The sequence below is a fragment of the Staurois parvus genome, unplaced genomic scaffold (genome assembly GCF_062004578.1).
Source record: "Staurois parvus isolate SC_StPar_1 unplaced genomic scaffold, SC_StPar_1.0 ptg001162l, whole genome shotgun sequence".
NCBI classification, from domain to species: Eukaryota; Metazoa; Chordata; class Amphibia; order Anura; family Ranidae; genus Staurois; species Staurois parvus.
In genome coordinates this window covers 7,984,791-8,011,439 of record NW_028318958.1, presented here as the reverse complement: position 1 = coordinate 8,011,439, position 26,649 = coordinate 7,984,791, and the positions used below count along the sequence as shown (strand labels likewise).

The window sequence follows — 26,649 nt, the reverse complement described above, 5'->3', positions numbered from 1 at the left end:
CTTCTTTTGCTTTATTTTCACCTGGTAATCAAGCAGTTAATACACTTCCTGTCCATGGGTGGCTACATCACTCCTGCACTGTATCTATGGAGAGAACCATGGTTGTCACTCTGGGCTGTTCTCCTGATATGGACTACAAAATATGTCCAAATTTCTTCATCTTCATTACATAGAGAACAGGGCAATCAGTAATTTACACAAGATCGCTACGAAGGATGATATTCTTTGATGCATCTCACAGGAAGTGACAAGGACACTGCATTTCTGGTAGGATCAACAAGTATTTGCAGTATTTACTGAAAATGTTCTTCGCTTTAAAAAGCCAACTAATGCAGCCTCACCATCTGAAGACTGTGGGCTAAGATATATTGTGTTTTTGCTCTTGGGTTTAGTTAGCATTTAATGTTACTTACCAAAACTGGATGTATATGGTTATGATACAAAGTCATAATATGAATTGTATGAATTCCCTTATATTTATCATCCCTGGCTGCAGTGGTGTCCTGAGCTGCCTGAAAGGAATAATAAAAGTTATTTAATACTTTCTATTGCTTCACCGCTCTTCACCATTGTCCATCTTCATCTTTTGCTTGCCAAGAAAAGTGCCAATTATATACCCTCACCCTGCCTACCTACTGGCATTGTCATGGGAAAGAAGACATGCAGAAAGTAGGATTGAACCAAAGCAGAGCAAACAGCTGAGGTCAGGCCTATGGTCAGTCATCATTGAGTCAACCAACCAAAGCTTAATCGAGTCCTGGCTTCCCTCCTCCTGCCTCACATTTTATGTGAACCCCCAAAACACGGAATGCTCTGCAAAGCAAATTTAAACCAGCTTTTAGGTTCCTGGCTCTTATCCATCCAGATCATACCAGTACCCAGTGACTCTCAGCTGACCTTAGTTGACCTTGTATGTGCATTAAAGACACTGAAGACTGGCAAGTCAGTAATGAGGAAAGATCAGCTGCAGGGTGACTGCAGGCAATACTGGTGACTTGTTCTTTGTCCTCAGTTTGATTTTCTAGGGGACAAAGGTTCCAGAATTTAGTTCCTCTTTAATAAGAAAGTGATCAGTAGTTTCTTTTTACTAGTTTGATTATATTCATGTTTATTTTAGGATAACTAGTTCATCGCAATGAGCTAGAAATGTAGTTGATACCAAACAACAGTATAAGGCTAGGTTCAGAAATTTGGAATTGGGAACGCATGTCATATCATGTGCTTTCTAGACACACAATTCCCTGCACTTTAGCAGAGACACGGTGGTGACTGTATTTGTTAATGGCACCATCATGCATTTGCAAATGCTCGCGCCTGCATGCGGTACAGTTTGGTGCATTTTTGGAAAAGAGTCAGGGGCTTCTTTTCTGTGTTTTTCACGAATAGGGCAGCTCATTGAAATTAAAGGGCCGCTCTACACACAACGCCTGGAAACGCACCCATGCTTGGTCACACCTGTAGGTATGAACAGTCCCTTACTATACCTTTTTATTAGGAGGTCTTTCAGTTGCCCAGTCAATACAGCACAATGGCTAAGTGGTTAGCACTTCTGTCTGGCAGCAATAGCGTCGTTGGTTTGAATCCCAACCATGGTACTACCTGCCTGGAGTTTGTATGTTCTCCCTGTGCCAGTGTGGATTTCCTCCGGGTACTCTGGTTTCCTCCCACACTCCAAAGACATGCTGGTAGGTTAATTGTCTCCTGTCCAAAACTGACCCTAGTATGTGTATGAATGTGAGTTAGGGACCTTAGATTGTAAGAAGCTCCTTGACGGCAGGGACTGATGTGAATGTATTTTATTTATGTATTTTGCGTATGTACAAGTTGTGCTCAAAAGTTTGCATACCCTGGCAGAAATTTTGAAATTTTGGCATCGATATTGAAAATATGACTTTCAAAGTTATGGCTGCAATCTTTCTTGATCTACCTGGCCTTGGCTTGGTATCAAGAGATCCCCAAACTTTCCACTTCTTAATAGGTGATTTAACAGTACTGATTGGCATATTCAAGGCTTTGGACATCTTTATATTTCCTTTTCCATCTTTATAAAGTTCCATTACCTTGCTACGCAGGACTTTTGTAATTTTTTTTTCTGATCCCCATGGCTCAGTATCTAGCCTAGTCAGTGCTTCCACATAAGAGCTAACAAACTCATTGACTATTTATACACTGACACTAATTTTAATTTAAAAAGCTACAGATGTGGGACATTAACCTCTAATTGGCATTTTAACCCGCGTGTGTCACCTTGTGTGTCTGTACCAAGGCCAAACATTCCAGGGTATGTAAATTTTTGATCATGGCCATTTGGGTGATTTCTGTTATTATGATTTAAAAAGGAGCCAAACAACTATTTGATAATAAATGGCTTCATATGATCACCATCCTTCAATAAAAGAGTATTTTTTGGCATGATCAGTCATATTTTCAATATCAATGCCATAATTCCACAATTTCTGCAAGGGTATGCAAACTTTTCAGCACAACCGTGTGTGTGTATGTATGTATGTGTATATATATATATATATATATATAAAAATATAATTTATTATACAGGAATTGTATAGAGCCAACAGTTTGCACAGCGCTATACAACATAAAGGGAGACAGTACAGCTACAATACAATCAAAACAAGAGGATTAAGAGGGCCCTACTCATAAGAGTTTACAATCTAAATATATATAGTGTGTGTGTGTATTTATTTCAGGTACTTATGTAGCATTGTCAATTTACACAGCACTTTACACATATAAATATATATTGTACATTCACATCAGTCCCTAACCCTCAAGGAGCGTATAATCTAAGGTCCCTAACTCATATTCATACATGCACATACTAGGGCCAATGTAGACAGGATCCAGTTAACCTACCAACATGAGAGAGAGAGCGATATACCTGTCATGAAATACAGGTCCAGTGCAGTGTTCATTATCAGCGGTCACAAGGGGTGGAGAAGGTCGATGTGAGAGATGTGCTGCAGTGCAGTGTTTTATTGTGGAAAGTTCCAGCCATGGGTTGTGGGAAGAGCAACTGGATGGGTGGGATTGAAGAATACAAAATTATTTTTATTGTTCTTTCAGGCTTTCTCCATCTGATATGCAGGAAAATTTCCAACCATTACTCACACTTCTGAAGGAGTCCGTTTCTCTGAATCTGGCAGCACCCGGTTACTTCCTTCTCTTAAGGTAGATCACACTTCCTATAGATACTTCTGATGAAAGATTAAAAGCTGAACTCCAAGCAAATAGCTAAATAAGCACATGAATTACATATATGGGAGTTAGTTTACCTGCTAAAGGATTTATATTTCTGTCCGTCCAGATCTAAGATTTACACAGCTCTGCCACACAGCCCAGCCATCCTGGAGACCTGACTTTTCTTTACTTCATTTAAGTAAGACAACTAGGTCTTGTCCCTGCCCTCAGCCTGTGACTGGACAGTGAGGGAGAAGCAGCAGACTGATCTCTGTCATTCTGCCTTTTCCTCAGCACATCACTTGTTAGCACATAAACATCACAGCACAGCTGATTGGCTCTTTGTGCTACTTCTCCCTCTTCCATTCTGAGCTCTGCGGTAGAGCGACTGCAGGAGGCCGATACCAGATCAAGTCAGGAACTTATACTAGTTTCTATTAAAAGTACACTTGATTTTTAATGAGCACAAACCTATCGAATAAAATGTTTCACCCTTCCCTGTTACTAATTACAATTATCTACTGTTATAGTGGAAATGATCTCTTCTGCAGCTGAAATGATTTGATTTCCACATGATAGCAAGTTGCATGGCAATGTTTTAATAAAGATATTCAGTGAAAAAAAATGCTTTGTACGCTGTTGGGCCTGGTTCACAGCTAAATGTGAACATGGTGAGTTTTTGGTTCAATAGACTTCAATGGACATGCAGCAAAAACGCATGTAGTGTGGTGTTTTGTTTTTTTTTTACATTCTTTATTTAAACAACTTTTTTAGAGTACAAACATCTACAAAAATAAGACGCATTAGTGGATGCCAGCAAATAAGACAATGAACCAGGTGTGGTCCAATTACATAGAGATTTAAATTATCGGTTTCAAAAACAGCAAAGTACAGCACACTGGTCCGAAAGGTAGTACAAACAGATCAGTCTATTGACATAAACAAATAGCAGTAGCAACCAAGACAGGGAAAAAGGTAGGGAGAGGGAAAAAGAAAGAGAAAAAAAAAGGGGGGGGGGGGTGAAGAGAAGAAAGAAGAAATGTGTAAAAGGAGAACGACGAAGGGATTTCAAGCCATGTAGTGTGTTTTTTATGCGTTTTACATTTTGTTTTTTTTTTTGCAAACAGGAATGTATTGACTTTAATGTCACTTTACCTGGGTGAGACTTTGATGCAACTTTGGATGGGTGCGCCTTTGTGACTTTTTGCTAATAGGAAAAGTATGACAGTTCTGTTCATGTAGTGCAACTTTGATGCAACACTCTGACACTCAAGAAGCATTAAAGTCGCACCTGCCCAAAGTCGCAACTAAGTCGCACCCTTCCAAAGTCACATTTAAGTTGCACCCATCCAAAGTCGTATCAAATACGCACACATCCAAAGTTGCAACTAAGTCTCACCCTCCCAAAGTCGCAGCTAAGTTGTACCTTCCCAAAGTCGCAGCTAAGTTGTACCCTCCCAAAATCACGTAAAAGTCCAATAAAAGTGGCATCAAAGTCAGTAGTTTTCTGTTGGCTAAAAAACCCAGCAAAATGCATAAAAAACAAGTGTTTTAAAACGCACCGCAAAAAGTGCCAGTAAACACATCAATCGCATCACACAGAGGTGGATGGCTTTGTATGTTGTGGTTAGTATTTTACATTTTATATGTTGGGTTAGTGGAAGCCAGTGATTGGCAGAGAGGGGCAGCAGTCGCTGATTGGTTGGTAAGGTGTATGAGTCTAGCAGCAGCATTCATAATAGACTGAAGGGGGGATAGCCTGTGTAATGGTAGACCAGTGAGGAGGGAGTTGCAGTAATCAAGGCAGGATAAAACCAAGGCGTGGATAAGTTGTTTTGTGGTGTCGTTGGTCAGAAAGGGGCAAATTGTGGAAATGTTGCGGAGGTTGAGGCGGCAGGATTTAGCCAGTGATTGGATGTGGGGTCCAAAGGAGAGGTCAGAGTCTAGGGTTACACCTAGCACCCTGGCATATGCAGAGGGACCAATGGTTTTGCTGTTGATCTTAATGGTAATGTCATGAGTGGGGATTGGAGAGGAGGATATGTCTAAAGGCATGCCGCTCTGACCTACATAAGGGGCAACTGTAAGATCTGGCATTCCTATTGATATTGGGTAAGGATGTCCTTTCATATGTCTGCTACCAGATATTAAAGATAAACCATGTGGATTTTTACAGGAGGTGACACAGAAGATCATGGAGTCGGTAGGAAACGTGGCGGGCTCCTCCTTAGAACAGACCGGCTGGCAGAGCAGAAACCTGGAAGTGAAGGCCCAGCCACAGGTGTCTCTGGATGATGGGGATGCTGATGAAGAGCTGTACGGTAAGATGGCAGTAAAATCATGATCTTTTATGCCTTTTTTTTGTTGATCCTCTGTCCACGGGCTTTTGTTCAGGTCAGATGGGATTTGAATTCCCATATAAGTCTATGGGAATGCAAAACACTCTTGAAGGAGGTTAACTTTAAATACACTCTCCCGCGCTCGAATGTGGTGCTGAGAGTCTAAAGCTGGGCATACATCATACAATTCAATTTCCTTTAGATTTAAACCAAAAGGTTGGTTCTGGTGCTGCTCGAGGCTGACAGCAAATAGTAATCACCCTGCCGACAGAGAGAAGAGGGAGCAACGTCCCAAGAAATTACAGAGACTTGACAATATGCATGAAGATACACACTGCTCAGACCGATCCCCAGGAGTCAGAGAGGGACAGTGTGTAGTGAATGGCCTCAGCTGTCATTCTGACCACGCCTGCTGATGCATTTTGCCCCACCCATAGGGGGCTTGGTCACAGAGCGGCATCTGTCTTCACACACGTTGTAAAGTTCCTTTTAGATTTACCTTCAATTATGTAGTGCAAGGGCCAGCCTGATTGCATACAAATTGAAAGTGTTTAGGTTTGACCTCCTATTATATGGGTTTGGTAAATCTAAAGGAAAATTGTACAAGAAAATTGTGTAATGTATGGCCAGTTTAACAGGCTTCCCAATCCTCCCACTTATGGCTATGGCACTAGCAGGCCTTGCTGACCTCCAAGATCTATGGATATCCCTTCATACGCAGCACTATAAAACAAATGAACAGAGGGCACACAGCCTAGTGCATTACCATAATACACCATTTGTTGATATATATAAAAGCAAATATACTCACAAACAGATTGAACCAACATAGCAAAAAATCAAGACGCAACTGTCTCCAGATCAGCAATGCATAACCCATGACACAGGGAGACTCCTTTTCATACAACATGGCTTACATGTTTCGAGGGGCAGCCCCTTTTCTTCAGAGCCAATTTTAAAAAAAGCTTTTTTAGCCCACTCAAAATACTTATGACTATAGAAATGTAAATGAAGGAACTTGTGGAATGTAAACAAAAATTAAGTTCATCAGAAAAAAACAGTTCATGTCCATAAGTTAATTAAATCACAAATCCTTAGTCCAGGCATTGGAATCATCAAGAGTAATAAAACACCTCTTGCTGCCTTTGGTGCTGCTCCTGACAAGATTGGGGTAATCTACAAATGACATACAAGCAAACAAACAAGAAGAGCGTACACTAAGTGCAGTAGAGTTAAAAGCGTTAATTTTCAAATCAAATGCAAATTGGCCACTCACAAAATTAAAATAGAAAAGGCATGTACTCAACACTCCCAGCATGGACGCCTCTCTGTGTTTACACTTGTGGTCTGCGATATCAGTGCTGTTAAATGGAGGAATAGCTGCAGTCGGAGGACAGACCCTAGCCTAGCACATTATCATAATACATTGTTTATTGATATATAAAAGAAAATAATATACTCACAAACAGATTGAGTAAATAGGCATATAAAAAAACACAAGACACAACTGTCTCCAGATCAACAACGCATGACCTGTGAGACAGAGAGTCCTTATTCATCAAATATGGCTTACACGTTTTGAGGGGCAGCCCCTCTTCTTCAGAGCCCAGGCTTCTTCTGAAGGAGAGAGTTTTGCCCCTTCAAGTGTGTAAGCCGCATTGAACAAAAAGCGGCCTCCCTGCATCACAGGTCATGCGTTGTTGATCTGGAGACAGGTGTGTCTTGGTTCTTTGCTATGCCTGTTGACTCAGTTGGTTTGTGAGTATAATATTTTAGTAATGCACTAGGCTGTTGTGCCCTCTGTTCATCTGTTTTATAGTGCAGAAGGAGATTAACTACAAGTCAAATGCATCTGTCAAAAAATTCTGAATGATCTCAAAAGCATCTGAAACTGATATGATCAAAACAAGAACAAACGGAAAAATGCAGGGGTGTGAATGTACCCCAATCAAATTATATTATAGCAAAATGTTATCAGTTGTGATGTTTTCATGAAAGTGTTTTACAGTTAAAAATAAGTAATAGCTTTGCTGATATTTCAGGCTTGACTTAGCTCATATACTACAACTAGTAGTGGACTTCTAATGTTAATATACAGTTGCTCTTTTTGATTTTCTGCTTGAATTATTCCAAAAACGTGATCTAATCTTCCTCTACAAAAAAAAAAAACAGACAATCTTATTCAAGATACAACATTGTCATATCTTGATTTCTAAAGAGTCATAAACTTGGGCTTATGTGCCATAAAAGAGCAGGAAATGAGAGAGACCTATTAAGGATAGCTTGGTTTAGGTCTTTTCCTTCCTGTTATGTCTGTCTTGGTTGAATGGTAATTAGTTCTCCGCACAGAGGAAAATGCCGCAGCGCAGTCATCCATGGTCTCTGCCTCCGCGCCATCTGTGTACAGTGTGCACGCTCTCTCCATGCTTGCAGAGGTGAGCTTTATTCTCTCTCAGCACTGTCTTAAAGTGGTTCTTTATTCTGTAAAAGATTAAAAGTTGGCAGCCACAAATACTGTAGCTGCTGTCCAGGGATCCAGCGCTGCCCCAACTTGGGCCAATTGGTTGTCAGTCTTTGGGACCCTGGCCCTGGCATGTTTAGTGTTTGAAGCCAGCTATGACTTCTTCTGGCTTCCCACTGCACATGTGCAAGCCGCGCTGCACTGTGTGAATGGTCCTGCAGCCTGCTGGGACCTGAGACATGTCCCAAAAGGCTGTGGGTGGGGAAAGGGGGGTTTGGGTATTAAACTTCCAGTGAAATCACCTAGGCGATCCAACCAGAAGTGGGATGGGTATCACTGCTGTGTGCTGTCAGGTCAGAGGAAGGGACCATAGCACACAGCTGTGGACACAGACATGCTGGTTGTGTGCAGTGCTGAAAAGGATGAAAGAGGATGCAGCACTGGAATAGAGGGGGAGGTAGGAGACACAGGCCTATGGAAAGGTGAGTATAACACCTCTTCTACTGCAGAGAACTGGTATTATGGTTTGCTTAGAAACCTGAAAGGGCCTCTTTATGTTCTGTATGACCATGAAATCAGCCAGAAGTGTGGTAAGTATTCTTTGTAGGTGGCCTGTGTTCTGAAAGCAGTACTGACACGATATGAGAATACAGGTGTAGATAATGTGACAAGCCTTCGTATTTACACTTCATAAGTGTATTACATCTGAATGTAAATGGGTACTTGGCATAGTTTGTAAGTTTCAGCAAGTCTAGATAACAATCAAACATCTATGCCTAATATTTGGATGAATGTTCTTGGCAGAGTTTAAGTTCATATCTGCAGCCTAAAAATATTTTAAGGACATGTAATAATTTACAAATGAGGTTTATGGAAAACACGTGCTAAAACATAATCCTCATTAATCCTGATAAACTGAATACAAACTAATTTTCTTTCTCGTCCATTGAGGGACACTGGAAATCTTTCCTTTCTGGGGTATACTGTCTACAGGAAAATTAGACACTGGATGCACCTCCTACTACCAGCTGTTTTTTTTCTAATGCTCTGCTATTTAAAGAGAAGTATGTTTTTGTTTTGTTTTTTTTTGTATTTTTCACACTTAATTGATTCAGTTCATCAAACAGATTTTAATATTACACAAAGATAACCGGAGTAAATACAAAATGCAATTTTTAAATGTTGATTTCATTTATTAAGGGAAAAAAACTGTCCAAACCTTCCTGGTCCTATGTGAAAAAGTAATTGCCCCCTAAACCTAATAACTGGTTCTGCCACCCTTGGGGGAAATAATTGCAATCAGGCATTTGCGATAACTGACAATGAGTCTTTCACATCACTGTGTTGGAATCTTGGCCTGCTCTCCTTTGCAGAATTGTTTTAATTCAGCTACATTGGAGGGTTTTTGAGCATGAACAGCCTGTTTAACCTCCCTGGCGGTATTCCCAAGTGTAGCTCGGGGTAAAGTTTCAGTACCACAAGCGGTAACCTCGAGCTACACTCGGGCTTACCCTGCAGCGCTGCTCCGTAATCCCTCGATCACTTACCTTGTCCTGCGCTACCGCGATGTCCCTCCTGCAGCGTCCCCGGCAATGTTATCCGGCAGATGCCGGCATCTGTCATCTGGGTTCCATCCCCTGCGAGCGTCGGGCCATACGGGGGACGGAACAGTGAGAAATTTGAAAATGACAAAAAGTGACATTCACTAAAATCACATAGTAAAACATTACTGTATCAAAGCATTTCACAAACATTTTGTCCCTAGTACTTTGTCCTGTGCCCTGCCTGCATTTTTACTGTTCTTTCTGCCTGGAAACTGAGAAACGTCCATGGAGTCCAAATAGCGTCCCTTTAGGTCAAAAGCGGTTTTAGACCGGCTAGAGAACAGCAATAGTAAATTAGAACCACTTGCAGAATTGAGTGATAATGATTTGTGGGGAAATTCGTCATCAGACACTGAAAATGATTTTGCGACTAAGATCAGTGATGTGCGAACTTGGCGCTCTATTTCAAATTTCAGTGTTTTTGGTCTGATTATATTATTGAATTACATTTATTATTATTTTTATGATTATTTAATAAATTATAATTTATGATTTCGCGTTTCAAATTGTAACATACCCGGGATGTTTACTAGACTCTTGTTCGGACAGATTTCAGTGAGTTATTCCTAAAAATTACAGGCCTACAATATACAGGTGAAACTCGAAAAATTAGAATATCGTGCAAAAGTTCATTTATTTCAGTAATGCAACTTAAAAGGTGAAACTAATATATGAGATAGACACTTTACATGCAAACCAAGAAAGTTCAAGCCGTGATTTGCCATAATTGTGATGATTATGGCTTACAGCTCATGAAAACCTCAGATCCACAATCTCAGAAAATTAGAATATTGTGAAAAGGTGCAATATTCTCGGCTCAAAGTGTCCCACTCTAATCAGCTAATTAAGCCATAACACCTGCAAAGGGTTCCTGAGCCTTTAAATGGTCTCTCAGTCTGGTTCAGTAGGAATCACAATCATGGGAAAGACTGCTGACCTGACAGTTGTGCAGAAAACCATCATTGACACCCTCCATAAGGAGGAAAAGCCTTAAAAGGTAATTGCAAAAGAAGTTGGATGTTTCCAAAGTGCTGTATCAAAGCACATTAATAGAAAGTTATGTGGAAGAGAAAAGTGTGGAAGAAAACATTGCACAAGCAGCAGGGATGACCGCAGCCTGGAAAGGCTTGTCAGGAAAAGGCCATTCAAAAGTGTTGGGGACTTTTACAAGGAGTGGACTGAGGCTGGAGTCAGTGCATCAAGAGCCACCACACACAGACGGATCCTGGACATGGGCTTCAAATGTCGTATTCCTCTTGTCAAGCCACTTCTGAACAACAAACAACATCAGAAGCGTCTTACCTGGGCTAAAGAAAAACAGACCTGGTCTGTTGCTCAGTGGTCCAAAGTTCTCTTTTCTGATGAGAGCAACTTTTGCATCTCATTTGGAAACCAAGGACCCAGAGTATGGAGGAAGAATGGAGAGGCACCCACTGCAAGATGCTTGAAGTCCAGTGTGAAGTTTCCACAGTCTGTGTTGATTTGGGGAGTCATGTCATCTGCTGGTGTTGGTCCACTGTGCTTCATTAAGTCTAGGATCAACGCAGCCGTCTACCAGGAGATTTTGGAGCACTTCATGCTTCCTTCCGCAGACAAGCTTTATGGGGATGCTGACTTCATTTTCCAGCAGGACTTGGCACCTGCCCACACTGCCAAAAGCACCAAAACCTGGTTTATTGACCGTGGGATTACTGTGCTTGATTGGCCAGCAAACTCGCCTGACCTGAACCCCATAGAAAATCTATGGGGCATTGCCAAGAGAAAGATGAGAGACATGAGACCGAATAATGCAGAAGAGCTGAAGGCTGCTATTGAAGCATCCTGGTCTTCCATAACACCTCAACAGTGCCACAGGCTGATAGCTTCCATGCCACGCAGCATTGAGGCAGTAATAGCTGCAAAAGGGGCCCAAACCAAGTATTGAGTACATATGCATGCTTATACTGTTCAGAGGTCTGATATTGTTCTATGTACAATCCTTATTTTATTGATTGCATGTAATATTCTAATTTTCTGAGATTGTGGATTTGGGGTTTTCATGAGCTGTAAGCCATAATCATCACAATTATGACAAATCACAGCTTGAACTATCTTGCTTTACATGTAATGAGTCTATCTCATATATTAGTTTCACCTTTTAACTTGCATTACTGAAATAAATGAACTTTTGCACGATATTCTAATTTTTCGAGTTTCACCTCTAAAACGCCAAATTTCCATGCAAAATAATGGTACCGCTTTCAGCACCAAAAATCTGAAATAATCATACCACCAGGGAGGTTAAGGTCATGCCACAGCATTTCAATTAGATTTAAGTCCAGACTTTGACTAGGCCACTCCAAAACAATAATTTTGTTTTTATGAGACATTCAGAGGTGGACTTGCTAGTATGTTTCAGATCATTGCCTTGCTATGCAGTGCGCTTGAGCTTGAGGTCAAGAACTCATGGCAAGATATTTTTGGCAGAATAGAATAGAATTCATGGTTCCATCATTTGCGACAAGTCATCCAGATCCTGAAGCTGCAAAGCAGCCCCAGACCATCACACTATCACCACGTTTGACTGTAGATATGATGTTCTTTTTATGAAATGCTGTGTTAGTTTTATGCCAAATGTAGTGGGATGCACACCCTCCAAAAAGTTCAACTTTTGTCTCATTTTGTCTCCACATAATATTTTCCCAAAAGTCTTAGGGATAATCAAGATGTTTTTTGGCAATTGTGAGACAAGCCTTTTGGGTTGATTTACTAAAACTGGAGAGTGCAAAATCTGGTGCAGTTCTGCATAGAAACCAGTCCGCTTCCAGGTTTTATTACCAAAGCTTAATTGAACAAGCTGAAGTTAGAAGCTGACTGGCTACCATGCACAGCTGCATCAGATTTTGCACTTTCCAGTTCTAGTCCATAACCCCCTTTGTGTTCTTTTTGGTCAGCAGTGGTTTTCGCCTGGAAACTCTCCCACGGATGCCATCTTTGCCCAGTCTCTTTCTTATTGTTGAATCGTGAACACTGACCTTAACTGCAGTTCTTAGTTGTTGTTTGATGGAGTCCCAAAGCCTTAGAAATGGCTTTGTAACCCTTTCCAAACTGATACATGTCAAATACTTTATGTTGATATAGTACTGTGCTACTCTGAATATTAATGAAACAGTCAAAAAAATCAAAGTGTCCATTAAATAGTTCATAACAAATAATGTGTAAGTGATCCAAAAATGAATTCTGTGCTTCACTCGACAAATATATTCCAGTAATCCAAAATGAACCGTGTGATAAACACCACCACCACATGTAAAGATGGCCGCTCACCTGGACACCAGGACCTATATAAACACAGGTCACAAGTGCTTAGTTGTAATTCCATACATAGACTCTAGATGGCAGCAACGAGTCACACTGTATATCTCCTCCATCAGTAGTATAACCTCCACTCCAAAAATGTCACCTCCACTTCCTCTCCTCCACTCTGGGACCCCCAGGGAAGGAAAAACAAATGGCCTCTAATATTGTAATACTGTTTATTGAACTAAAAGCCAAATACCAATAAAAACATTAACATATACACTGATTGTAAAAGCACGATTCACAAGGACCGGACTTCCGGTCCATGGCTCCGTGCTGGAAATTACGTCACTAAGCTTCCTTGACAAAGCCACGTAGGTTGGTGGCATAACACGTGGGGTGGAGGTTAGTGATGTCATTTCCAGTACAGAGCAGCGGGACGGAAGTCTGGTCCTCATGAATTGCGCTCTCACAGTGCATTGTGAGAGCCATGATTGGCCAAAGCAATGCACCTGACCACAGATCAGGTGCAACGCTTTGGCCAATCACAGCACAATGCACTGTAAGAGTCATGATTGGCCAGTCAGTGACTTTGGCCAGTCATGGCTCACGGCTAAGTCTACGCCCCACATTATATAAGGCTGCTTACACTTTTAATAGTATTAAAAAAGAAAAGCAAATAAAATAAAACAAAAAATACATAAAAAAACAAGAAACAGCGTGGGTCCCATCCCTCCCCTAATCCATACCAAGCCCTTTGGATCTGATAGGAAGGTTAGGAGGGGCCACACAGTAAAAAAAAGTTTTTAAAGTGCGTGGTGTTCCCTGTAAAAGCCATACCAGGCCCTTTAGGCCTGGTAGGACTTTTAAGGGGAATGCCATCCCAAAAAATGGAACAAAAACCATGGGGTTCCTCTTAAATTCCTACTAGACCCTTGATCCGAGAGCAGACCTGACAGGGCAAGAAAGGTGGGGGGGGGGGGGCAATTGTGCACTCCCCTCCCTTTGGCTTACCAGGCCACGTGCCCTCAGCATTGGGATGGTGTTCCCATGCCGATGGGGACTAGGGCCTTTTCCCCACAACCCTAACCCTGTGGTTGTGGGGATGTGTGAGCAGGGGGGCTCATTAGTATCAGGGTAACCCTTTAAATATAGGGACACCCTGATGCTGTCCCCCCTTGTGAATAAGGGGTACCCCTACTCATTCACTAAAGGTTTTTGAAAAGATAAAGTCACCGGGCTTTTAAATAATTCCTTTAATTGAACAAAAAACAAAACAACAGTTTTTGACAAGTCCTTTAATGAAAAGAAAAAAAAATGGTTTTCTTTGATGTAATCCATCGACAGTCACAGCGTCCAGCATTATCCTGACCACGCCAGCTAAGAGACATTTTTAAAAAACCCGACGGCCACTGACCCGTCCGCACTCGCCGAGCGCTAGTCGCAGTATGACAGATCTGACAGTTGCCGGTCACATGTACACAATTGGGTGGAGTCAGTGGTGACATATAAGCCTTCAAAATGGGCACTTTTAAATTTACAAGTTTGAGTCCCATAGACTTGCATTGAGTTCAAAGTTTGCACTCGAGCATTCTTTAGGTTCGAATGTTTGACAGAAAACCAAACACGGGGGTGTTCGACCCATCGTTATTAGAGACATTCCTTTTTCTGCTCTCACCTACAATATGGCATTCCTTGTAGCCATCACCTCTGGGATTAGTGTCTGAGCTGAGGCCTTATCCTGCAAGAAACCTTTTCTGGCTTTACATAGTAACAAGGTTGTGTTCAGGCCTCAGGTAGTTTCTGTCTCTCACCCCCACTTATCATTCTTCCATTTCTCTTTCTAATTCCATTTCATGAAAAGGAAAATGTTTTACCATTGTGTGCATATGGCCGTGGTTGTGAGTCCATTTTCCAGCACTGCTTCTTTCAGAAAGACTGATTCCCTTTTTGTCATCTCGGATGGTCTCCATAAGGGTGCCGCAACTTCTCATTCCATCATCTCTAGGTGGCAAAGACAGACCATCATTCAAGCATATGGTCTCTACATTTTGGTTCCACCCTTTCCCATCAAGGCGCACTCTACTAGATCTGTGAGTGCTTCTTGGGCTTTTCAGCATCAAGGAACTATTTTCCAAATTTGGTGCCACCTGATCTTCTGGTAATGCATTCAATATCTGTCAGGTGGGTGTTGGTGACTTACCTGGTGTTTGCAGTGTTGGCGACTCCTTGGTTGGACTGCTTTTGAGCATCTCAGGGTGAAGGACTTTCTGTATCTCACCCCTCTCTGTGTCATGCCCGCCCACATCAGGAGTACACGGTCCTTCACCCCCAGTGAGAACACAGAACATGCGTGCCCCTGTCTCATGCCCGCCCACATCAGGAGTACACGGTCCTTCACCCCCAGTGAGAACACAGAACATGCGTGCCCCTGTCTCATGCCCGCCCACATCAGGAGTACACGGTCCTTCCTTCATCCCTGCTGATGACCGCACATGCGCACCTCTGCCCCAGGCTGAAGCATACGCACAATGGATGTCACATAATAGTCACATGACAGCAAATTGCATGCACCAGGCTGTCCCCGGCTGAAGTGCGCAGGTAAGTGGAGCTATGGGGGGCTCTACGGGGCCCCACAAGGCAGTTTAGCTACTCGCAAGACAGGAAGAGACAAGAAGAAAACTTCTAAGGCACAATGTAAAAAAGTGACAGTCTGCAGACAGAAAGGAGAACTAAACCTTGGAAGTCCTGTAGTGACTGTGGCAATTCATTGGCTATCGGTTGCAGAAAGATTTTCCAGCGTGCTGACACATCTCTTTCTGCAGTCACTTTAACGACTGCAATAGCTCAGTAATGCTCCAGTCTATGGCTGGATGGTGCAAGTCCTCCTTGTCCATACTGGACCTTGCAGGATGCCACACTACACACACAGCTGAATGATCAGAGGAAGGTCACACCACTCCCTCCTACCTACTACACACGGGATCCCTGGAATGTACACAGGAAGGCAGCAAGTGGAAAAGCAGATCTGAGCTTCTAGATTACAATGCTCAAAGATCAGTTTCCACCAAACCAGAGGTCTCCAAATATTGGAAACAAAGGGCCACATTACTGGGGGGGGAGGGGGCAGACTGTGGATAGCAGGAGCAGAAAAATGCCTTGGTGTCACCGGGAGTAAACAGTGTCTCATCATTGGTGTCAGTGGGAGGAATAGTGCCCCATCATTGGTGTCAGTGGGAGGAATAGTGCCCAATTATTGGTGTCAGTGGGAGGAATAGTGTCCCATCATTGGTGTCAGTGGGAGAAATAGTGTCCCATCATTGGTGTCAGTGGGAGGAATAGTACCTCATCATTGTTGTCAGTGGGAGGAATAGTGTCCCCATCATTGGTATCAGTGGGAGGAATAGTGCCCCATCATTGGTGCCAGTGGGAGGAATAGTGCCCCATCATTGGTGTCAGTGGGAGGAATAGAGCACCCATGGTTTGTGTCAGTGGGAGGAATAGTGCCCCATCATTGGTGTCAGTGGGAAGAATAGTGCCTCCATCATTGGTGTCAGTGGGAGGAATAGTGCCCCATCATTGATGTCAGTGGGAGAAATAGTGCCCTATCATTGGTGTCAGTGGGAGGAATAGTGTCCCATCATTGCTGTCAATGGGAGGAATAGTGCCCCATCATTGGTGCCAGTGGGAGAAATAGTGCCCTATCATTGATGTCAGTGGGAGAAATAGTGCCCTATCATTGGTGTCAGTGGGAGGAATAGTGTCCCATCATTGCTGTCAGTGGGAGGAATAGTGCCCCATCATTGATGTCAGTGGTAGGAATAGTGTCCCATCATTGGTGTCAGTGGGAGGAATAGTGTCCCATCATTGGTGTCAGTGGGAGGAATAGTGTCCCATCATTGATGTCAGTGGGAGAAATAGTGCCCTATCATTGGTGTCAGTGGGAGGAATAGTGCCCCATCATTGGTGTTAGTGGGAGGAATAGTGCCCCATCATTGGTGTCAGTGGGAGGAATAGTGCCCCATCATTGGTGTCAGTGGGAGGAATAGTGCCCCAGCATTGGTGTCAGTGGGAGGAATAGTGCCCCCATCATTGGTGTCAGTGGGAGGAATAGTGCTCCCATCGTTGGTGTCAGTGGGAGGAATAGTGCCCCATCATTGGTGTCAGTGGGAGGAATAGTGTCCCATCATTGGTGTCAGTGGGAGGAATAGTGCTCCCATCGTTGGTGTCAGTGGGAGGAATAGTGCCCCATCATTGGTGTCAGTGGGAGGAATAGTGTCCCATCATTGGTATCAATGGGGGAATAGTGGCCCGTTTTTCCATCTGACACCAATGTAAGCATTCTTCTCAATGACACCTATGTAAAGGAACATTATTCTCAATGACACCAATATAAGGGGCATTCTTCCCTCTGACACCAATGAAAGGGACATTCTTCTCAATGACACCCATAGAAGGGGCAAACTTTCCACTGACACAAATGAAGGGACATTATTCTAAAAGTCACCCATGTATGGGACACTCATCCCTCTGACACCAATGTAAGGAGAATTCTTCCCAATGACACCCATGTACGGGTCATTCTTCCCAGTGACACCAATGTAAGAGTCATTCTTCACTCTGACACCCATGTAAGGAACATTATTCTCAGTGACACCAAAATAAGCAACATTCTTCCCCGACACCAATGTAAGGGATATCCTTCTCAATGACACCAATGTAAGGGGCATTTTTTCATGTGACACCCATGTAAGGGACATTATTCTCAGTGACACCAATGTAAGGGAGATTCTTCCCTCTGACACCAATGCATGGGACATTCTTCTCAGTAACAACACTATAAAGGGCATTCTTTCCACTGACACCCATGTGAGGGACATGGTTATCAATGACACCAATGTAAGGGACATTCCTCTCAGTGACACCAATGTAAGAGTTTTTCTTCCCACTGACACCGATGTAAGGAGCATTCTTCTCAGTGACACCAATGTAAGGGACATTATTCCCACTGACACCAATGTAAGGTGCAGTCTTTCCAGTGGCACCCATGTAAGGGACATTATTCTCAGTGACACCAATGTAAGGAACTTTCGTCCCTCTGACACTAATACAACGGACATTCTTCCCAGTGACACCAATGTAAGGGATACTTTTCCCATTGACACCGATGCATGGAGCATTCTTCCCAGTGACACCAAATGTAAGGAGCATTTTTCCCAGTGACACCAATGTAAGGTGCATTCTTCCCAGTGACACCAATGTATGGGACATTCTTCCCTCTGACACCAATGTAAGGGACATTCTTCCCACTGACACCAATGTAAGGGACATTCTTCCCACTGATGCCATGTATGATTGGTGGAAATGATGACAGATGTGAATGTTGGTGGCTCCGCCCCTTTGCTAGCAGCCAGTAAGAGCTCAGCTGCTCTCTGTGGAAGGCGGTTAAGGGTTAGTCGTGGGCGGGTTTGGACAGAGAAACGCCCAGCCTCGCCGGTTATACGGAGGAAGAGAGCGGAGATGCCCGGTGTTGGGCCCTCTCTCTGGTGTGCTGCCTGTCCCCGGAGCTCCTCCCCCTCCCGGTACGTCACCGCCGGGCCCGCGGCCTGCTGTACGGTGAGGTCCGGTCACCATGGAGACGGAGTGCAGGCCGTCCCGGAGTTGCTGGGTGTTTTTGTCCTCCGCGTTGTACCCGGATGTCCGGGGCCTCTATGGAGAGGACGGGGTAGCACTCGGGACCCGGTGTGGCCCTCAGATCCGGAGAGGGGCCCTTGGTGAGCTTTTCAGGCTCCATAGAGAGGGGGAGGGGAGACCACCGAGATCTGTCTCATCACAGTCTGTGATCCCTGAGGAGATTTCACTCCCTGTCCTGGTGACACCTTTTGAGGGGGAGACAGCTTCTTCCATACCAAGGATTACAACCCATGCTGGAATTCTATGAGGGGCTACAGAACAGGCCGAGGGTCCCCATCAGGTTCTATTATAATTGGGGGGGTCCCCGTCAGGTTCTATTATAATGGGGGTCCCCGTCAGGTTCTATTATAATGGGGGGGTCCCTGTCAGGTTGTATTATAATGAGGGGTCCCAGTCAGGTTCTATTATAATGGGGGTCAACGTTAGGCTCTATTATAATGGTCAACGTCAGGCTCTATTATAATGGGGGGTCCCTGTCAGGTTCTATTATAATGAGGGTCTCTATCAGGTTCAGTTATTATGAGGGTCCCCTCCAGGTTCCTGTAATATGAGGGTCCCCTCCAGGTTCCAGTAATATGAGTGTCTCCTCCAGGTTCCAGTAATATGAGGGTCCCCTCCAGGTTCCGGTAATAAAGAGGGTCCCCTCCAGGTTCCAATAATATGATGGTCCCCTCTAGGTTCCAGTAATATGAGGGTCCCCTCCAGGTTCCAGTAATATGAGGGTCCCCTCCAGGTTCCAGTAATATGAGGGTCCCCTCCAGGTTCCAGTAATATGAGGGTCTCCTCCAGGTTCCAGTAATAGGAAGGTCCCCTCCAGGTTCCACTAATAAAGAGGGTCCCCTCCAGGTTCCTGTAATATGAGGGTCCCCTCCAGGTTCCAGTAATATGAGGGTCCCCTCCAGGTTCCACTAATAAAGAGGGTCCCCTCCAGGTTCCTGTATTATGAGGGTCCCCTCCAGGTTCCAGTAATATGAGGGTTTCCTCCAGGTTCCAGTAATATGAGGGTCCCCTCCAGGTTCCAGTAATATGAGGGTCCCCTTCAGGTTCCTGTAATATGAGGGTTCCCTCCAGGTTCCAGTAATATGAGGGTCCCCTCCAGGTTCCAATAATATGATTGTCCCCTCCAGTTTCCAGTAATATGAGGGTCCCCTCCAGGTTCCAGTAATAAGAAGGTCCCCTCCAGGTTCCAGTAATAAAGAGGGTCCTCTCCAGGTTCCAGTAATAAAGAGGGTCCTCTCCAGGTTCCATTAATAAGAAGGTCCCCTCCAGGTTCCAATAATATGATGGTCCCCTACAGGTTCCAGTAATATGAGGGTCCCCTACAGGTTCCAGTAATATGAGGGTCCCCTCCAGGTTCCAGTAATATAAGGGTCCCCTCCAGGTTCCAGTAATATGAGGGTCCCCTCCAGGTTCCAGTAATATGAGGGTCCCCTCCAGGTTCCAGTAATATGAGGGTCCCCTCCAGGTGTGTATGTAATTGTTCGCCCATGACAAGACAACATGGCTCAGACAATGCTTTTGGGGATGAAAGTTCTCCTTCTTCAGGGCTCAGATCGTATTTGTAGTTTGGAGGACTCAGAAATGGGTGACCAGTAGGTGGGTGTGGGTGGTCAGTAAAAGGAAGGAGGTTCCCTTCTGTTGGTGGTCAGTAGAAGGGATGCGGTCAGTACATGAGAGGTCAGTAAATGGAAGAATGCCCCTTTACATTGGTGGTCAATAGAAGGGATGCGGTCAGTACGTGAGAGGTCAGTAAATGGAAGAATGCCCCTTTACATTGGTGGTCAATAGAAGGGATGCGGTTAGTATGTGAGAGGTCAGTAAATGGAAGAATGCCCCTTTACATTGTTCGTCAGTAGAAGGGATGCGGTCAGTACGTGAGAGGTCAGTAAATGGAAGAATGCCCCTTTACATTGGCGGTCAGTAGAAGAAATGCTAATTTATTTTGCTGGTCAGTAGAAGGAAGAATGGCGGCTTACTTTGGTGGTCCATAGACGAAAGAATGCTCCCTTAGATTTAAATAAAAAAAATGCAGCGCAGTACTATAAACTCAAATACGGTGCTAAATAAATCCAACGTGCAGATGTGAATAGTGACAACAGAACATTGTGCTTCGTGACAATAACGTGCTACATCCAAAGAAATATCAAGACATATACATAAATATCCATAAAACTGCATATACCAGTGCTAAATGAATAGTGTATACAAATACCACATGAACCGTACACAATAGTCACCTGTCCCTTTAACACGCCAATATCGTCACATGGGCTTGTGCGGTATATCTCCTGTGCGTCGTGTACCAAATATACCACCAACAGGTGTCCCAATATTATGACATCAAAATGCTGGTGTTGATATTTCTTTGGATGTAGAACATATTATTGTCACGAAGCACAATGTTCTGTTGTCACTATTCACATCTGCACGTTGGATTTATTTAGCACCGTATTTGAGTTTATAGTACTGCGTTGCATTTTTTTTTATTTCTGGTTTACATGTGGGAACACAGTACATGCTCGCTGCAATACTTGTTTTATAGGAGGTCCATTGCGCTGACGGTTTCTCATACATTTTGGTTCCCTTAGATATGTGGTCGGTTGGAAGAAGAACGCCTCTTTACATGTTTGATCATTAGAAGGAAGAATGCCCTCGTATGTCGGTGGTCAGTAGGAGGATGTAGAACAGCAGGGCAGCAAAATCGGCAGCAGAGTGAATGCTGACCTGGGCCCTGTCTGGTAGGATTAGTAACAAGGGACTCCCTGTGGTGGTTTCATCGGTGATGGAGCAACGGCACGCTCATCCTAACAGTGAGGGACCAATACAAGGAGCTAGTGGAGTATTTCCTCCGATCCTCATGGTGATCCTGTCCCTTGCCAGTGAACAGTACTGCTAGTGTCACCTATCCCTAACACACACAAATATGTTTACACATACACACACCAGCATATACAGACAGGGAACAAACACACATACAAAACACCCCCCACCCCCACACACCCTCTAACACACCTGTCCCTCTGACCACACAGGAAGTACATAGGTGCCAACATTTGAAAATAATTTGGAAGGGCTGAAAATAAAACGGGGTGTGTGCAGTGTGCCACAGGCCGGTTACATAGGGGAGCAAAAAGTGGGTGTGGTGAAAATTGGGCGTGGTGTCATGGGTGTGGCAACACTGAATGGCTTGTGGTGTCAGACCTATACCTCTACGCTTTACTTCATTTTAGAGAAATTTAGGCCTGGCGGCACACTGCAGAGAGAGCAGGAGAAAGATAAGCCCCATTGTTGGTGTCACTGAAAGCGAAATCGATCTTGAGTCCTTTGGGACAGAGGCTGTAGAACTCTGGGGCCTCCTAAACCAGAGGAAACTGTGCACTGTACACACACAGACACAAGGAGACCGACATCAACACCCGATATTACATGGTGGAATCTAACCGATGAGAAAGTACACCAATCATTTCCTCCAGGAAGCTCCATCCATAGAAGAATACCCACTTGCCTTCCATAGGATTTGTGATACGGCACTCGGTTACTTTGAAAATTGTGCGGTCATGCAACTCTGCACCCAAATGACATTCATGTCCTTCCCCCCCCACAAATAGAGCTTTCTTCTGGTGGTATTTGATCACATCTGCAGTTTTTAAATATTTTGCACTATAAACCAAAAAATACCGACAAATTTGAAACAAATAAGGGCAGAGGATATTCATCGTCGTTAGGAAAAGTGTTTGTTACCGAAGATTGTCTCTGCAAAGCTTCTGCTGGTCTGTAATTCCAACTCCCCATTTCTGTTACTTTGTAGAGGGTGACACCATATTGTAAGGCTGCAATGCTGACTGATTTCTGGGAGTTTTCTAAACAACCCCCCATGTGATGGGCGGCCCGCGCAGACAAAGCAACGTACTGATGTGTAGCTGCCTTCTTCTGGGTATAGGTCTATTAGTAAAAGCAGCACACAGTTAACCCCTTGATCACCCCTAAATGTAAATGTTAACCCTTTCCCAGCCAGTGTCATTAGTACACTGACAGTGTATAGTATGATCAATGATCAGTCTATTAGTGTCACTAGAGATGTCAGTGGCCATTAGTCGATTTCTTCCCAGTGTCAGATTGGCCGCCACGCTATTACTGCCATCACTAGTATAAAAATTCAAGTATATATCCCATCCACTGTAGACGCTATAACGTTCATGCAAACCAATATACACTTTTTGTGATTTTTTTTTTTATCAAAGACATGTAGCAGTGTACATTTTTATCTAAATTTATGAAAAAATTAGATTTGTAAAAAACACCTTGATTAGATATGTTTTATAATAGAAAGTAAAAAATATTTTTTTTTCAAAAATGTCTGTTTTCATTTATATAGCAAAAAAATAAAAATCTCAGTGGGGACTAAATACCATAAAAAAAAAGATAGAAACTTAATTTGGGTACAGCGTTACATGACTGCGCAATTCCCATTAAAAGTAGCGCAGTGCTAAATAGCAATTATTATAGCAACCTATTTCTGCTATAGGGTGGTTAATAAGCGGTTAAAAAGGCTCTGTTTATTAAAAAAAGATATAAATGTAATTTGGGTACAGCGTTGCATGACTTCACAATTGCCAGTTGAAGTAGCGCAGTGCTAAATTGCAAAAAATAGCCAGGTCGCAAAGTTGATAAACCCTTTCGGAGCTGAAAAGAGTAATGCTGATGCGGCCGGTGATGTAATTGAGTTTTTTTGCCATCCCTACAGACTCTTTTCTGTACCCTCCATGACTGTCCCCTGTGTACAAAGCCAGCTTCACAAAGACATGGATGACCAGTTTGGTGTGGAGGAACTGGAGTGTCCTGCACAGAGCCCTGACCTCAACCCTAGTGAACACCTTGGGGATGAATTGGAATGGCCAGGACAAGCCAGGTCTTTTTTTCTGGCACCCAATGTGAGGCCCAATGTGTGAGCCAGGTCTTCTCATCCATCACCAGTACCTGACCTTACAAATGGGACAAATTCCCACAGTCACCCTCCAGGGTCTTGTGTAAACTCTTCCTAGAAGTTGAAGGATGTTATAGAGGCACCTGCAGGTCACTGCCTTTGGTTCTGGAATTGAATGGCTAACAAGCTGATTAGGAGAGATGGTCAGGAGTCCACAAGCCATATATTGAGCATGCGTCCAGTGAGCATGCATTGCAGTGTAAGTCAGTAGATTTAATGAAGGAAATTCTACACTTCACATTCAGCAGGGATGTTCACGTTGTATCGTCCAACACTCAGGATATGTAATTTTGGGCACCGGGCAGGTAGTTTTTTGAAACATTTAACTCACCTGTCAGGTGGAAGCATTCGGGCGGCAGTGCTGCCGCCGATTGATTCCACACAGCCCACAGTAACAGCCTCCTCCACCACCCCACATACCTCCGTCTCGTCCGCTATGTCTCCCAGGCTCCACTTGTCCATCTGTGGGAACGGGACCAGTTCAGCAGGTGCCAGCATGTAGAGGGGATAGAGGAGTGCGGACATTTTCACTCCCCTCCTCTTCTTGTCCTGACCCAGAAATTATGTTCTGACGTCACTTCCGGGTCCCCATTGACAGATTTCCCAGCCATCGAGGCCATGAAAGAATGTAATGCAGTGTGATGTGCACTGCATTACATCCAGTGGAGTACAAGGGAGCCATGCAAGGTCTTTTGGACCCTGGATGTCTCAATAAAGAGAACCTGTGACCAAAAATCATCACATAGGGGACTTTTTGGCCCCTATGTGAAGAAGAAAAAAAATAGTTAAGTAAAAACATTTGTTTTTTAATTGTAAAAAATTACACACAAGCACATAAAAATTACACACAAGCACATAAACCCCAGCAACAAAAAATTTTAAAAGCACACGGCGCACCAACGCATGAAAACATCAATTGCTATACACATGTTACATATCGTCGCACACGCCGGATTGAGAGCAATAATTCTAGCCCCAGACCTCTGTAACACTACACTAATGACATATAAGGGGCTTTAAAAGCGTCACCTATACAAAATATAGGGCACTAAAGTTTGTTGCCATTTCACGAGCGCATGTATATTTAAGGTTTGACATGCTGGATATCTATTTATTCGAAGCAACCTCGTCTTTTATATTTTACCAAAAACAAAAAGGGTAATTTATTGCTATTTTGTGGCCTAAAATGAAGTGTATCTTTTACTGAAATGTTGGGTTTCCTAGACCTTTGTGGTAATGTCGTGTGACATCAATTGGAACTACCGCTATGTTATTCTCTAAGGTCTCTGCTTTCAGAAAATAGATCATTTTTGGGGTTTTTTTGTAATCTTCAATCCTAAAATGGTTTTCTAAACGTGTGCAAAAACAAAAAGGGCTCTGGCAGCGAAAGGGATAAAGGATAGACCCAGACATTCCTAAAATCATCTCAGATTTAAATACGGTTTTGGTTCAAATGTATTTTTTCTTTATCAGGACAAGCAGATTGTCATGAGGGACAAGTAGATTGGGACTCCGATTTAGTTTTTTGCAAAAATGTCCACACCTCTGATACATGCAGCATTGTTTCATCTGGTCACTCTGTGCTGACCGACTGCTGTTTGGCATCATTTAAATCTGCAATATGAAACCTTCATAATAGACACAAAGAGATGACATTTATTCTGAAGTAAAAGAACTGGTGGAACCATCTTCATTTTTCATAGCCAAAGCAAAGCTTGCAGTAACACTTTATTTTCTTCTCTTGCTTTACAGCTGGGTCAGCAACTCCGGACATGAAGCTTCGCCTGGGTCTCCTTTTGGATGTTCTGGAGAGACTTCTGGACCAAACCCGGTAAGGAACATATTCTCTTTCTTAACCACTTGCCGCCCGTCTGCAGCAAAAAAGCCCTTTTCAAAGCCCTTTGAAAACGTGCTGTTGCACGAAATGCATCAGGGAGTAGCCAAAGCCAGTTTTATTTACACTGCCTGAGCCACGAGGGAGGCTGGCGGCCATCTTGGTTCCGGATTATATCTTATATGCCTGATTACCATATTATCACTATGGTCCAGATGTGAGCCCACCTGTTTTTCATCTATTATTCATGTTCATTTAATAAACCTACTACACTATTAGCACTTTGTTCTTTGGCTCATTTATTTTGAGCCACCAAGGTGGAGTGCTGACCAGCGGGTGCACATTAGTGAAGAGTTTCTTCCCATTAATATGGAGAGTGTCAGTGGAGGAGAGGCTATATGCAGACCTGTTGCCAGAGATGTTCCATGCATCCCAGGATGATGATGACCAGGAGTGGTCCTGATTACTCAAAAGCGCTATAATTTGTGCTATCTGGTTAGTGCAACTTACTCTCTTTTCCACGCACATCTGAGACACGGATTTGCACCTATAGAAGATTTATTGTGTCACTAATACACTTCTGGATGTTGTACACGCATTTGCACTTTATTTTATATATTTTTTATTATGTTTTATGATATATTGGACTGATCATCTCTTTTTTATATGCGTTTTCAATACGCCATTGAGTGATGCACCTATGTTTGTGTGATGACATTTTAGATTGTCTATTTTAGCGCTGCATTTTTGTGAGATATTGTTTAAGAGGGTTGGAGGTTTTACCTATTTATGCAAGCTGCTATCCATACGTACATTTCTAGCGCTCGTTTACCATTTTACCTATATTACACACATTACACATTGTTAGGCACACAATTGACCCCTTGATCGCCCTAGATGTTAACCCCTTCCCAGCCAGTGTACAGTGACAGTGTACAGTATTAGCACTGATCACTGTATTAGTGCCACTATCGATGTCAATATCAGTTAGTGTCCCTCCCCGTCAGCATCAGCTAGCACTAGATTTTCCACCACACTATCACAGTCCCACTATAAGTTGCTGATCGCAGCCATGACCAGCATAGCGTCTACAGCTGTGTAAATTCCAGTATACATACCATGGTTTGTAAACACTATAACTTTCATACAAACCAATATACACTGATTGGGATTTTTTTTAACCAAATACATGTAGCAAAATTAATTTTGGCCTAAAATTGGTCTAAGCTTTAATTTTTTTTTATTGGGTGTTTTAT

General features: G+C 43.2%; 1 protein-coding gene and 1 long non-coding RNA gene across 5 annotated transcripts in view; both read left to right on the top strand.

Moving 5' to 3' along the window:
• Positions 1 to 26,649, top strand: part of LOC149439062 (protein DOP1B-like) — a 657,792-nt gene that overhangs the window by 307,871 nt on the left and 323,272 nt on the right. The window lies entirely within an intron of this gene.
• LOC149439068 (uncharacterized) overlaps positions 18,509 to 26,649 on the top strand; it is a 51,026-nt gene continuing 42,885 nt past the window's right edge. For all 4 annotated transcript variants that reach the window (XR_016307872.1, XR_016307875.1, XR_016307873.1 and 1 more), the window contains exons 1-2: positions 18,509 to 18,655; positions 25,312 to 25,390. This is a non-coding gene — a long non-coding RNA (uncharacterized LOC149439068). The remainder of the gene's footprint in view (positions 18,656 to 25,311; positions 25,391 to 26,649) is intronic.